The following is a 16002-nucleotide window of genomic DNA, read 5'->3' as shown; positions in this document are numbered from 1 at the left end:
CCATATTTGTCAATGGGGAGGACACTCAAGATCTTTCTTACAACATCGGATGGTTGCGTTTGAGTGAGTCCAAGCCCATTGACTTTCTCTACAAGAATATTCAAGCGTGAGTACATTTCGTTAGCACTCTCTTTGGGAAGCATCTCAAATGAATTTAGCTTTTTCATAACAAGATGATATCGCTCCTCACGCTCGCTCTTAGTTCCCTCATTGAGTGCACAAATGTCCGACCATAGTGCATGGACGTCCTTGTGGTTCCTCGCCCGGTTAAACACATCTTTGCAAAGGCCAATAAAGATGGTATTTTGAGCCTTTGCATTCCATTTCTCATAATTCACCTTATCGCCTTATAGGTGTGTAGCATCTCGAGGTTTTGGAAAGCCTTGTGAAGCGGCTCTAAGTATTCCAACATCTAGAACTTCTAAGTATGCCTCCATGTGGATTTTCTAATAAGGAAAATCATCCCCTCAAAGATAGGAGGAGGTCCATCCCTGTGAGACATCTTTCTCTAGGTGGTTAAGCCTAAATACATGAGCACGAGGCTCTAATACCAATTGAAAGGATCAAGATGCCCAAGAGAGGGGTGAATTGGGCTAATTCTAAATTTCTTTACGATAATTAAACCCTATGGTTAGCCCAACTTCACCCCTTGTGCCTAGAAAGTGTTTCTAATGTTCTACCACATAAAAAGTCTTGCAACCTAAGTTCCAATCCTACTCTAGCATAGCAATTCTATGAATGTAAAGACAAGAATTGAATTGCTCAAAGTAAAGAGAGAAGGAGGAACGCGGCGATGTTTTGCTGAGGTATCAGGGAGTCGCCACTCCCCACTAGTCCTCGTTGGAGCACCCACGCAAGGGTGTAGCTCCCCCTTGATCCGTGCAAGGATCAAGTGCTCTCTATAGGTTGATTCTTTGACACTCCGTCGCGGCGAATCTCCCACAACCGCTCACAACTTGAGTTGGGTCATCCACAAGCTCCGCTGGATGATCACCAAGCTTCCAATCACCACCAAGCCATCTAGGTGATGGCGATCACCAAGAGTAACAAGCGTGAACTCTCACTTGACCATGACAAGCCTAATGAGAAGGGTGGATGCACACTTTGCTACTCACGCTTTCACTAATGAGGCCTCTCTCTTGGATTCTCAAATCTCAATAACCTCACTAGGACCTTGCTCTTCTTGGCACTCTCAAGGATGTTTCTCAACTGTTGGAATGAGAAAAAGTACCCCCTCACACAAATGGAGAAAGTATTTATACACCCGTGTTGAAAATGAACTATTATGTGCCTCTGCGGGGTGATCGAACGCTCCGATCAGTTCTCCCCGAAATCTAGTGTTTAAGTTGTGACCGGACGCGTCCGGTCACGATTTTCCCTCTCTAGAACCTTACTGGAGTCGACCGGACACTGGCACCCAGTGTCCGGTCGCTCACCTCTCAACGTCCGGTCACACCAGATGATTTCACCTTGATCAAATGAACTGATCGGACTCTACGCCAGCGTCCAGTCACACCGGAACCTGTGTCCAGTCAGCATTTGACCCTCCATTCTCTTCCAACTCTCAATCATACGTGAATGAAGTTTGCTCCAATTGATCTAAGAGCTTTTTAGGAGCTACCTAGTGCTAGATTTAGCAAATGTGCACCACACCTAACCCACTAGACTCACCTAGGTCAAGCTACCCATCCATACCCCCTTAATAGTATGATCAAAGGAAAAACGAAGTCCTAAACTACTCTAAGTGTCTCTTCAACACCAAACGACACTTATAACTAGTCCATCCTTAACCTTGTCATCCATCTTTTGAAAACTGAAATGATTTCCATCGTAGGGGCATGACAACCATGATTGCCCAATCAATTTCCATTACCATGACCTAACTTAATTGCATCTGCAAAACACACATTAGTCACAGTAATCTCGTATTGTCATTAATCACCGAAACCCAACAAGGGGCCTAGATGCTTTCAACTAGAAAGGGAGAGAGGAGGATGCCAAGGTGAGCTCAACACTAAAATGCTGGTTCATGCACAGAGAGCCAAAGACCTGTCCTCCACGCGTTCTAGCGAAGTTCGGTCAATTTTTACGTAAGCATCGTAACTCTAACGTAACCATGACCCGCACCACGTCCTAGTATACACCTATATACAACTGATTGTGCGAAAACATGGATGTAGTGTTTAACCATTTTTTTGTTGGAAATCGAATGCCAAATTGGCATTGTTGTTAGGTTTCCAGACTTAAATCGTTTAGTTCTAGAAGCTGAAATTATATTTCACTTTCAATTCTTGAGCTATCCAAAATACCATGGAACAACATCTATTCACCAAATCAACAGTTGCATTTCATCTACTAAACTTGCACTTCAAATTTTATTTAAGTACCCATTACAAGTTATATTTTATTTTTGTTTATAAAAATTATTTTTCATGCTTAATCAAATAAACAAGCCATTCGCTATTTATTTGCTATCAACCATTTTTAAGCACTTTCTTCATACTTTTCCAAAACAAGCCCTAAACAACTTTTGTCCACAAGATTATTTAAAAGTTCTTAAGCACCGAGACAAGTTGACTAGCGACACTTATTTGTTTGTTTTATTCACGAAAGCAAGTCACACAAGATTCATTTACAATTCCATGTGTGCTTTAAACTTTTAAACCCGAAAACTTCTTTTGCTAATTTCTCTTAGGCATTAACCTATGTGCTAAGCAAGCTTGTAACACTAGAGGTGTTACATGAGCAGGGCCTTAGCGGCCTACGCGGCCACTCACACCACCAGCCCCGACACGAAGGTTGGGTTGGCCTCTAGCGTGTAACACCCACTGTGTTACATTGTTTTGTTCCTGCTAATCCTTTCATGAGCATCATAATTATGTGCATATGAAACGTTCATACGAAACATGAGACAAAGGTTATGTTTCATATAATATTGTTTAGTATTCTGATCGAATGGTTGTCGAAATAAAAGTGCTATAGAACGTTTGGCTAACGGCGATGAAATGTGTGCGGTCACGGACCAGGATAGCTGGTTAGAACATCGAGTAGGCCGGATTTGGGGTTCGACGCGAAACCATTCGGAACGATGCCCATTCGCGTAGGCTTGAAAGAAGGTCGATGAACCTAACTTTGGCCAGTGTTGTAGAACGATCGGCTTAGGAAATAGCGCAATGTCACTGCTGCGATTGATTGCTTGAGGTGCCATCTTGCGCATCGAACAAGTAGTTTGGTGTTTGGAGCATCGGGTACGACCTTTCCAGCTACTTTAAAAATCGTGCACGGCACCTAGCTGAGTCCTAGGCGCGGTCACCACCCTTGCTGGCTTGCCAGCGCGCCCTGCAGCGTGGGCCACACCCGCTGCCGCACCGACTACGCCCCACCGCCATGCCGTATGTGCGCATGCCCTGCACGCCAAGGCCACAACCCCGCTGCCATTGGCCACGGTCCCGCTGCTGCTCACCTGCCGCCGGCTGGCTCGCCTTGCGCGCCGAGGCGCAGGCCATGTCTCCCAGCCACCGGGATGCGACGTGCATGTCCTGCATGGCTGCCTTGGCTGCTTGCTACCCTCGCTAGCACGCAGGTTACCTCTCCAGCTGACACGCTATGCCCTAGACGTCGGCTGAGTCCTGCCAACGCCTTGCCCTACCTTGGTCAGAGACGCACCAGGTCATGCGCTACACGTCACTAGCGGCCAAGCCCAGCTCTGCTCCATTGACTCCACTTGGCTGCTTGTGCGAAGGACGATGGCCTGCTTCCCCCATCACCTCCATGTCACTCGCGTTGTACCATCCTTGTCTAGCGTCGCCTGCTGCATTGCCGTACCATGCCTCGTTGTCTTGCCGCAGTGGCCGTGTGGACAGCCATCTGGGGCATGTCTCGCCTATCCCGCTATCACCCGTAGTGGTGTGTTGGCTCATTGTGTTGACGCCACAGACGGACCAAGCCAAGCCATGATAGGACCCCCTACCTCCGCTGTCTCCATGGCCACCGAGACACTTCTTTCTAATTCACCGAGGTAGCAGCGTCTTGATTCAAATTGACCACGTGTTTGACTCCGCCAGATAGCCTGCAGCCCTATCGACCCTGCATCACTGACTGTAGCTCCGCCATAGGCCCCAATTTTGAAAAGCTACGTCTTTGGGTCCTTAAGACCGGGAGTGCCCGCGCCGTCGGCTACCACTGCCACCTAAGCATCTCGGTCCAATCCCTTGTGCTACTAGCCTCTCCTCCAGTCAGGTGTCACCGTGCTCACCTTAGTTTAAGCACTGCCACCTTGTAGCAGTCTCTGGTGCAGCCATGCCACCGTCGGGCACCGCCGCACCACCTCGCGTGCACGTGGCCAGCTCTGCTCAGACCACCTCCGTCTGAACTATCAACGCGAAGGTATCCATGAGCACTCCCTGGTGCTCGCTAGCTCTTGTGCTGGCTTTGCCTTCGTTGTTGCTTACTAGAACGCGCCCGCCTTTGTAGGTCAAGGGCCACCGTCGGGGAGGGAGTTCGGGACAACACCCCTGTCCACCATAGCACTTCCAGCCACCGTGTTTTGTCTCCGAGGTAATCATTGGCCTCTTAGTTGAGTAGTGGGAGGTCGGGTGGCGCCGGCGTGGCCGTCTAGTGCCCGCACCGTTGCACCAGTGCGCGCCTTGGGGATAGGGACTTCGCCGCGGTGAAGAAGGAGAAAAGGGAGGGTGCAGCTATAAAAGCTCACACTGGGGAAATAGTGTCCTTGAGCTCGCTGTGATTTCGTAGTACTTCGAGGGTGCCTGTGCTTAATTGCCTGTGCGCGGGGGCCTTTCCCCGTCGCAGGCCGTTGGCTGGCTGGGCCACGCCACAGCGTGGGCCGCGCTGTAGTCTGCTAGCGCACGCGGGCGGGAAGGAGGAATGGGCCGAGCCAGCGCGTAATGGGCCAAGGAGGAGAATTTAGTTTTCTTAATTTCTAGAGAATAGAAATGCTTATTTATTTGTAGTTATGAATCCAACTTCGATATATCGTAGTAAATTGCGTAGCTGTCCAAAAATAGTGAGATTAATTTTGTTAGGTCTGTAAACATATTATCTACCTGTTAATACAGCTAGATTGTAGTGAGCTATGGTAAGTATTGGGTCATAAATTCAAAGCTAGATAGTGAATATTATGTAGATTCATATTTGTCAAAATATTTGTGGACAATCGGTGATAGCTATTGGCATGAAAATTTTATAGTAGGTTCCCTAGGCCATTATGTACTTGCTGTAAAATTGGTAGCCTTAGAACAAGTTGCTTAATAACATAGTTATTATCCTTGCTTTATTGTATATATCGTAAATCGGTATTAGGAGTTGGAATATATGTAGTTGCTATAAGAATGTATGTTACGTTCATACTTGTTAGTGGTGGTGGTACGTAGCTTAGCCTTAGTGGGTAGACCTCACTTAGTAGTTTAATAGATGTACCTTTAGGTTAAGAGTTGCTGTTGTCATCTTATTAAACGTTGCATCATCATTTCATGTAGATCACGAACTGGTAGATTCCGTGCCCATCGGCGAGCTAGAGTACGACGAGGTGATCGAGTAGTACGAGGAGGAGATCTTCGCACAGGAGGAAGCCCAGGAGCCTGTTGGTGCTAACCCTGCTGACCCAGCGCCTGCCCAAGGCAAGCCCTGGTGCATAACCCCTATTTTTTAATGATCACTGAATATATATATGATATGCATTTACGTTACAGGCATTTTATGAAAACTATATGCATAAATATATCTACCCATGAGTCCTACTAGTATAGGTCGAGTAGTTGCTATGCTCAGGATATCGGTAGCGTGAGTAACCTGCCGTTACTCACAAATAGGTGATTAAACTATGATATCATGATGAAATAATGAAAAGGTAAATGGTGATCGGGCAGGGATATGGATTTGGTACTGGTGGGTGTGAGGGTTGTGCCCTGCGGCCAATAGGGCATAGCCCCGTTACACTTTTTCCATATCTATGTCGATTAAGGACCGGTCATTGCATATGACTCTAGGCAAGTCACAGATTATTGTCTTGAGTGCATACTTGGGTATGGGTGCAGGGAAGGCTTGCCGCTCTCTTGTTGCGGATCCGGCTCTTTCCGGACCGACTAATGGGAAGAGAAGGTGGTGGAGGTCCTTGCACCACACTGAGTCCGGGACTCAGGGGTGGGGGCTTGGAGTCCAAGTTTGGACGGGGACCTGGACACCCAGGACAGGAGAGTGGTGGGTTAGTCCTGCTTGTGCCTAGGGTACAAGCAGGGCGTGTGTCTTCGGGGCACCCAACTGGGCACATTGATTCACGAATCGCTGAGCTATCTGGTACGGCTTGTCTGTGGTTTAGCACCGTAGTAAGAATTGAAAGTGGAAAAGGAGAATGAACAGAATGATTGCTCAACCCTTGCTTGAAAGTAGAACAGGTGCTTATATAGACTGGCTAGCTAAAAACTTAATACGACTGATAATAATAATGCATCAATAAGGACTCACTATTAGTATTGCTTTCTGCTAAAGAAAACCAACAACATTAAAGCCTAGCATATCCCTTGGAGTCGGGAAAGTATTCCCACTAGTCGGATAAGTCTTGCAAGTACATTGAGTACTCAGGGTTTATTTAGCCCTATTGTAGGTGATGCTTGAAGAGCACCTTGTGTGGAGGATCCTTCTGGTGGGCTCTGACGGAATCCTCGTCCCTACCGCTAGATGTTATTTTTAAATTCTGTTGTTTATCATTCCGAACTCTGGTATTTGGTATTGTAATAATGTACTTTTTAAGAAACTCTAATGTATGAAATGTACTTGTGTTGTAACTCGTTCTCATTATTGGATCCTTAGGAAAAATGTGGATCTTTCGGGTTCTCCCTCGGGGTGTGCCCGACGGACACCACTCGATGTAGCTTACTTTCAGGGTGCTTAGTGTCTGGTGGAAGACAAGCGCCTCTGTAAGTGTGCTATTTTGGGCGGTTCTGCCACAGTTGGTACCAGAGCCAATAATGGTCATGAATTTCATCACTCTTTTCCAAAACTAAAAATTTGACCAACAAAAGTTTTGCAAAAAGTAGGATGCGATTACATTATGTAAATAAGTATATGCCCTAGCAATATGGTCTATCTAGGATGGCGACACTGGTTTTATCTAATCAGTTTTCTGCAGATACACTGACTTACGTTGCGTAAGAAATCATTTAGAACACGGAAAGTGAGCGTGCGATGTGCCGAAAATTCTATGAATGCCGCTATATTCCGGCTTGAGTCAACGAATAGGTCGAAGCATGCATCATGTTAATAGCATCTTACTTGAACTAAAATTCCCCTTCACGTATAAGTGGGTAGTAAATTAGTAGGACTAACTAAATGAATGCTTTAATAAATTGTGTTGGCATCTCTCTAATCCCTTGATCCCGATCGGAAATGTGTTCTAATGAATGGTCCCTATCTCTTACAGATGAACTTAAGGTCTGGACACGGGAGCACCAGTTCGGGGGCGGCCAACGAGGGCTAGGGTGACAGTGCTTGGGCCTTTGAGCGTGGCAATGGGGGAGGTCAGGAGGTTCCACCTCTGGCTCCTCATCCTTTCCCACCGCCGCCACCGCCGCCGCTGTTGACTCCCGTAGAGATTATGGCAGAGTTGTTGGCAGCTCGTTGGGAGTCAGCCGCTGCTCACCAGGAGATAGCTCGTGCCATGGAGATTATGGCACAGGCCGTCGCGGGCCTTGCCTACGGAGGTCCCGGGGGCAACGGTGGGAATGGGGGTGGTGCTCGCTGTCCTGAGGGACAGTCCTCTTACCAGGACTTCCTCAAGACTCACCCACCCACATTCACGCCGTCGGATGAGCCCTTGGAGGTGGAGCACTGGCTTCGCACACTAGAGCAGAAGTTTTGGTTGCTCGGAGTAACCGATGAGCAGAAGGTGCACTTTGTGTCTCGGCAGCTTTTGGGATCTATAGGTGCCTGGTGGGAAACTTTCTAGGCTGTAGAGCTGCCGGATCATCCAGCAACATGGTAGTTCTCCACTACCTTCAGAGAGTTCTTTATCTCTGCTGGTGTTATCAACTAGAAGGTGACTGAGTTCCTGGAGCTACGCCAGGGGAGCAGGACGGTAATGGAGTATGTGACCTAGTTTAACCACTTGGCTCAGTATGCTGGTAGTCAGGTGGATATGGATGACAAGATGAGGGAACGTTTCTTCTAGGGTCTCGCTCCTCTCCTTTAGGAGAAATTGTATCTGGGGAACTATTAAACCTTTGGAGCTCTAATGAACGCTGCCATTGCTCTTGAGGGTTTTTAGTGGGCATCTCAGGCAGATTGGAAGAGGAAGTGAGTGGCAGCTGGATCCTCCAGCCATCCTCATACATAGAAGGTACAAGTTGTTAGGCGGGGGCCCTATCAACCATCCGGTGGGCCTCTGTTCTGGTCACCCTAGTAGACATCGCAGACTTCCTCTACTCAGTACCGGGCACCTCTACAGCAGGTGCAGCCCCAATAGACTCAGGGACAGTAGGTCCCACCTCATCAGGGGTTCAGGAACAAGCCCGGTGCTTGTTTCAAGTGTGGCAAGGATGGCCGCTATGCCAGGGAGTGTCCTCAAAATTAGGCAGCTCAGTCGTCTCAGCCGTCCGCAAATTCTAGGCTTATTAAGAGGACTATCATCAAGAGGAAGGTGCCCAACAGATCCGGTCAGGTGCACTTCACGAATGCTCAGTAGGTTGTGCAGCAGGAGATAGTTATGGCTGGTATGTTTACCATCGACTCCCATCTAGCTTTGGTGTTGTTTGATTCTGGTGTATCGTATTCCTTTATGAGCATGGGGTTTGTAGAGTGGCACAACTTATCACTATTGGCTATACCGTATGCCTATAAGATCCGTACTATGGGTTCATAGATGTTTATCAATACCCGCACGGATATAGTAAGTTTGGTATTAGCCACCCACACTTACCATCTACAGTTCATGATAATGCCTAGGCAAGGCATTGATGCTATTCTTGGAATGAACTGGTTGCGGGTGTATGGGGTAGTATTGGATATGAAGAGAAGAAGTGTGGAGTTATAGCTTCCTTCTTCTGAGGATATGATGTCTCTTATCATACCCTCAGAACCAGTCTTACCTGTTGCTACCTATGCTAAAGTTGCTCCTTATCTTACCTCTATTCTGGTAGTATGTGAGGTCCTAGATGTTTTCCCTAAAGATCTTCCTGGTTTACCACCAGACCGTGAGGTAGAATTCTCCATTGAGCTTGAGCCTGGTATTGCTCCTATCTCTAGACGTCCATACCGCATGGCTCTAAGAGAACTAGCAGAAATGAAGAAGCAACTGGAAGAATTGATGGACAAAGGTTTCATCCATCCGAGTTCCTCACCATGGGGTTGCCCAGCCATTTTTGTGAAGAAGGATGGTACTCTATAGATGTATGTGGATTACCGCCCCCTCAATGCGGTAACAGTTAAGAACAAGTATCCTTTGCCCCGCATAGATACTCTGTTCGATCAGCTAGCTGGAGCCAAGGTGTTCTCAAAGATTGATCTTAAATCGGGCTATCATCAGATCAAGATCAGGCTGCAGGATATACCAAAGACAACTTTCTCTACTAGGTATGGGTTGTATGAGTACCTAGTGATGTCTTTCGGTCTCACCAATGCTCCTGCCTTCTTCATGTACCTGATGAATTCAGTTTTTATGCCAGAGTTGGATAAGTTTGTGGTAGTTTTCATTGATGACATCTTGATCTATTCCAAGAATGATGAAGAACATGCCCGACACCTCTGGATAGTGCTGACTCGACTAAGGGAGCACAAGCTATATGCTAAGTTCAGCAAGTGCGAGTTTTGGTTAGATCGAGTGCAGTTCTTGGGGCATGTGTTGACACCTGAAGGCGTTTCTATAGATCCTAGCAAGGTGCAAGATGTATTAGATTGGAAGTCTCCCAAGTCTATGCACCAGATCCATCAGTTCCATGATCTAGCTAGATACTATCAGCGTTTCATCCCTGATTTCTCCAAGATAGCCCAGCCCATGACCAAGCTACTCCAGAAAGAAGCTAAGTTTGATTGGAGTCCAGCTTGTGAAGAAGCTTTTCAGTTTTTGAAGACTTTTCTGACCACTGCTCCTGTGTTGGCCCAACCGGATATTGATAGGCCCTTTGATGTATACTGTGATGCCTCAAAGATGGGGTTGGGGTGTGTGCTTATGCAAAATGGGCATGTGATAGCTTATGCTTTGCGCCAACTGAAGAAGCACGAGGTGAACTACCCCACCCATGATTTAGAGCTAGCTGCTGTAGTCCACTCTCTGAAGATTTGGAGGCATTACCTGTTGGGCAACAAAGTGCATATCTTTACAGACCACAAGAGCCTCAAGTATATTTTCACCCAGTCCAAGTTGAACATGAGGCAAAGGAGATGGTTAGAGTTGATAAAGGATTATAATTTGGAAGTCCATTATCATCTCAGAAAAGCTAATGTGGTAGCTGATGCTTTGAGTCATAAGTCGCATCAGGTTGAGGAAATACCCTTGTCACTCCACCACACAGAGGTGTTAGCTCATATTGCATTAACCTCAGAGTTGCTGGAGCAGATTGTTCGGGAGTAGAAAGAAGACCCTGAAGAGATTCCTCACATCAGGAAGTTGATGTCTAAAGGGCGTGGCCCTCATTTTAGCATTGATGAGTAGGGGGTCGTGAGATACAAGGATAGACTGGTGGTTCCATCCAATGAATAGCTAAAAAGAAAGATTTTGAATGAAGCCCATCATTCAAAGCTGTCTATCCATCCTGGTAGCAACAAGATGTACCATGATCTGCGCCAACTGTATTGGTGGTCCTACATGAAGCAAGATATCACCCAGTTTGTTGCGGAGTGTGACACTTGCAGTAGAGTCAAGGCAGATCATATGCGTGCTCCTAGATATCTGTAGCCCTTGCCCATTCCTGTTTGGAAAAGGGAGGATATTTCCTTAGATTTCATTGTGGGTTTACCCCGCACCTCCACGAGCTTTGATTCTATTTGGGTCATTGTGGACTGTCTCACCAAGTCTGCCCACTTCCTTCCGGTGGATACTAGATACACTGCCAAGAAGTATGTGAAGATATACTTTGATCAGATTATGACCTTACATGGAGTTCCTCTTACTATCATCTCTGATAGAGGGTTAGTTTTTGTCTCTCGTTTCTGGGAGAAACTCCAGGAATGTCTGGGTACTCATCTTCTCAGAAGTTCAGCATACCACCCACAAACTGATGGTCAAACGGAAATGGTGAACCAGGTGCTCGAGGATATGTTGAGGGCTTGCACCATCTCTTTTCCTAAGAAGTGGGATAAGTGTTTGAAGCTAAGTGAATTTTCATATAATAACAGCTACCAAGAGAGTATCCGCATGGCACCATTTGAAGCTTTATATGGACAGAAGTGTAGGATGCCACTGAACTAGGTTGAAGTAGGAGACCGTGGGTACTTCAGGCCTAATTTCATAAAGGAGGCTCGAGAGAAAGTAAGTATTATTCATAGGCACTTGAAAGCAACTCAGAGCCAACAAAAGGCTTATGCAGACAAGCGAAGAAGACATTTGGAATTTGCAGCTGGGGATTATGTGTATCTCAAGGTATCTCCAATGAGAGGGGTGCATCGGTTTGGTGTCTATGGCAAGTTAGCCCCTTGGTATGTGGGTCCATACAATATGTTGTAGCAGTGTAGCCCCATTGCTTATCGTCTCTAACTTCCTGAAATTCTCTCAGCGGTTCATAATGTATTTCACGTCTCACAGTTGAAGAAATGTCAGCGGGTTCCTGAAGAAGCTATGGAAATTGAAGGACTTCTGCTCCAACCTGATCTGTCTTATGTGGAGCATCCTATAAAAATCTTGGATGAGAAGGAGAGAGTGACCAGGAACAGTGTGATAAAATTTTACAAGGAGCAATGGCAAAATCATTCAGAAGACGAAGCCACCTGGGAGCAAGAGAGCTACATATTAAAGCATTACCCCCACCTCCTCTCTGATTAGGATAGTTAGTTATTGCGCAAAAATGTACTCCCTATCTCTTTCTCACACTAGGCACATGAAATCTCGGGTCGAGATTTTGTTTTAGGAGGGTAGATTTGTAACACCCGCTGTGTTACATTGTTTTGTTCTAGCTAATCCTTTCATGAGCATCATAATTATGTGCATATGTGTATGACATGAATTATAATTCGATGTTTGGCACTTGAAACGTTCATACAAAACATGAGACAAAGGTTACGTTTCATATAATACTGTTTAGTATTCTGATTGAATGGTTGTCGAAATAAAAGTGCTATAGAACATTTGGCTAACGGCGATGAAATGTGTGCAGTCATGGACTAGGATAGCTGGTTAGAACATCGAGTAGGCCGGATTTGGGGTTCGACGCGAAACCGTTCAGAACGACGCCCATTCGCATAGGCTTGAAAGAAGGTCGATGAAGCTAACTTTAGCCAGTGTTGTAGAACGATCGGCTTAGGAAATAGTGCAATGTCACTGCTGCGATTGATTGCTTAAGGTGCCATCTTGCGCATCGAACAAGTAGTTTGGTGTTTGGAGCATCGGGTACGACCTTTCCTGATGAGGACATGACACCATCGGATACGACCATTGTTTATAAGGTGAGCTCGTTCCTACATTTGCATAGTGATTTTTGGTATAATTTCCTTGGTTCCACATGTACATGTCGTTATTTGAATGTAGGTACAAATATGTCTCAACGTGCAAGTTCATCAAATTTGAATTTTCGGTTCACCGGCAGCTCGACAGTGCTTCATTGGGAAGGCCATAACTCAGCCATCTGGAGTGCGATCGAGGTCAATGAGCACTTGATGGAAAGCTTGTTTGATAAGATTTCAAATAGATCTGGTCTCATCTCAATATCACATCAACAAGGCCTCCAAATCATCAAGATATTCTGTCGCTGTTTCTACTGGGAGCTACACTGTCGTTATGGGCTTGTTATTCATCCTTGGGACCCTGGCCCAAGTGGGAGCACACCCCAAGGACTTGGAGAACCCACCAAGAAAATCCTTGGACATCCTCCTCCTTGGCCACCACCTTAGGAGGCCAGCAAGGACGTCCAAGCCAAGCCGGAGGCCTAGTCCAACTTGAGTTCGAGTCCATCTTGGGTTCTAGGACCAGAGTGTAGTAAAACGGACGTCTAGGTCGTATACGAACTCCGTTTTTGATGATCCACATATGGATGGAAAGATAATTTCATAAGGAAACCAATGAAAGTGGTCCCACATCAAAAATTCCATCAGAATCAATGGGAATCGTCGAAACAAGTTGACATCCAGAATCTGTCACGGCGCTGCATCGTCGTCTTTTGGGTCGTTGGGCCTTGTAACGTGTTGGGACACCTTTAGGACGTGAAGAGGGATCCTTGGATGTCCCTTAGGCTATATAATCAGTAGCCACCACCTACTTTAGGTTTTGGGTTTTGTTTTAGATTAATCTGTCATTGAACAGTCACCGTTATCGGTTTGCAAGACCCCAACTTCGAGTGTTTAATCATTCATCTGCAATTGTCACTTCAATTGAGTTGCGTTTTATCTTGTTCTTGCTTGTGTTCTTCGATTCGCAGTAGGGATTAGCCTTCTTGGTGAGGTCAACTAGATTGTGACACGGTTGATAACCAGAGGAGACATGGTGCTAAGGTTGTAGGGTTTGGGTCTTTGTGATCTGAAGCCGGATTGGTGTGTCGCTCTCCGAACAAATCATTGTTTATCTTGAACCTGACGGAAGATCAGGATCCCCTACATTAAGTGGTAATCAGAGCTTCAGGTATACCGTCAAGTTCGCATCTTACCCTTAGTTCGAGTGTTTTTTCTTTTATCCCATAGTCCAATGCCATATTTGTTTCCTGTCCTATAACCATCCGCACCATAGCCTTTGCATGATTCAGTTTTAGAGTCTGCTTTGTTGAGTTTGTGTCCTAGGTCAAAGTCTTGTTGATGGTTTAGATTGTATTCTTTTCTAGTTTGTGTTGATCCCTTCACCCGCCGCTATTCCGTATCACCATCGGTTTGCATCTTGTGTCCACTAAAACCCTGATTCGAGCAGCTTCCTTAAAACAATCATAACTTTTGCATCCGAACTCGAAACGGGAAAAATTTTATTTCTACGGAGAATGCCAGAAAATTTTAGATCTATTTCATCTCAGCTTTGCTGGGTTTGCAAATATTAGATTTGTGAAATTCGATTAGAAAAATTGAGTTTCTGAGCCCACAAGTTTTGGTATGCTTTTTAGAGCACAGTCCTAATTTTCTATAGGCCACATCTTTTATTCAATTGAGCTCAAATTTTTTGTGGTTTATTCTTATGTGCTCCTTGCTGAGAAAAAAATATCAAAAGAGCAAAAGCAAGAAAAAAATTAGACAAAAAATAAAAGAAAAAAATAGTAAAAGAGAATAGAAGATATCGAAAAAGAGCACATAAGGAACACTCAATAGCTCTATTGTTTGTGGTATCTTTTGCCTTGTTCATATCCATTGCTACCTTTAATACTTGTTTCCTTTCATCCTTGTTTCCTCTCTTGTTTATCACAACTGGTGATAGAAACACGTATAGGCCAGCAACTAGGACAAGTGCTCTGGACATTTATTCAATATTGCTGTCTGTCACTAACTTATGTGCCACATGTATATATTTGTTCTTTTTCGTGCCTCCCAAGCTCCACATATACTTCAGATCAGTACAGAAAAAGACCCTTGCAATCTTGGTGTCACACCCTCATAAGTATCATGAACCAGCCACCGGTTGTACCGTGCACTGCTTTGCGTTGGTAAGAACCTTGTAAGAACTTGGTAAGACGTGTGAGAGTGTGATTCCACTTACCCATAAATAGTTGATAGGGGATTTATATTAATTTCTAACAATATCAAACAACGAGTTTCTGTTTAAGAGTGAATTGCAGGAAATCATGGACCAGAAGTTTGCAAGGATGGACCGAATAAAGAACAATGAGCCCTCACATATAGACTATAATCATCAAGGTATGAGAGGTAAATTGACCATACCATCCTTTTTGGGTCATTATGATGCTAAAGGATACCTTAACTGGGAGATAATGGTAGAACAAAAGTTTAGTACCCACCTTGTACTTGAGCAATATAGAGTTCAACAAGCTACTAGTGAGTTTAAGGACTTTGCCATTATTTGGTGGTATGGGCTAGTTGCAGAGGATGTTTTACCTGGTACATGGGAAGAACTTAAGATAGCTATGCTACCAACATTGGCGACAACCTCAACTAGATTTTAGTAAGGGTGGAGCAACCATTTGCGAAGGTTGAGACTGTGATAAAAAGGCGAGTGGTTACTTTCGCCACTACAACAACATCTTCACCACCACCACCTCCCACACATACATTGGAGTCTGGTAAAACTTTAAACCATGCTAAAAATGCACAAACTAATAGAGATAGAGCTGCTAATGAAAGGAAAGAATTGGATGTTAAATCTGAATTACCTTTGTCAAAAAATAATTATTCTAATAATGCTAGTGATAAAGAAGAGCTGTGTGAAAATGCTTTTATTATACGTATGCCACAACTAGTGAATGAGTATGATGCTTTGGCTTTGGAACCAATTACTTATGCTGAACATAAAAATTTGCTTCCCATTGCTACCGAAAAAGATGAAAAGAAATTATTGTATTCTTCAAATACTTTGGGTTATATGGAGTTTGATACTTTATATGCTCTTTGTAGTTTAGAAGAGAAACTTAAATGTGTTGAATTGTCATGGTTGTCTACTTGTACATATCATTTTATTGGAAAATATAATTGTAAAGGAGAGTATATGGTGCATCGTGTCTATATTTGTTCAAATCTGAAATATCTCCTTATATTGTGCAAAAGTATGATCAACCAAAGGATTACAATTGCTATAATCTTATCAAGTCGAGTTCCCCTAGTTTTGTTATAAAGAAACATGTTAAATTTCAAGAAGGGGAGCAATGTTGGCTACTACCAACAACGTTTTCTTTAGCTAATCCCAAACCGAGGACGGTT

General features: G+C 44.9%; 1 pseudogene; it reads right to left on the bottom strand.

Moving 5' to 3' along the window:
* LOC136503125 (uncharacterized) overlaps window positions 1-16002 on the bottom strand; it is a 35975-nt pseudogene that overhangs the window by 14659 nt on the left and 5314 nt on the right.

Source organism: Miscanthus floridulus, chromosome 14 (assembly GCF_019320115.1).
Source record: "Miscanthus floridulus cultivar M001 chromosome 14, ASM1932011v1, whole genome shotgun sequence".
In the NCBI taxonomy this organism is placed as follows: domain Eukaryota; kingdom Viridiplantae; phylum Streptophyta; class Magnoliopsida; order Poales; family Poaceae; genus Miscanthus; species Miscanthus floridulus.
Note: the sequence above shows the minus strand (reverse complement) of the source record. Positions and strands in the feature narration are given on the sequence as shown.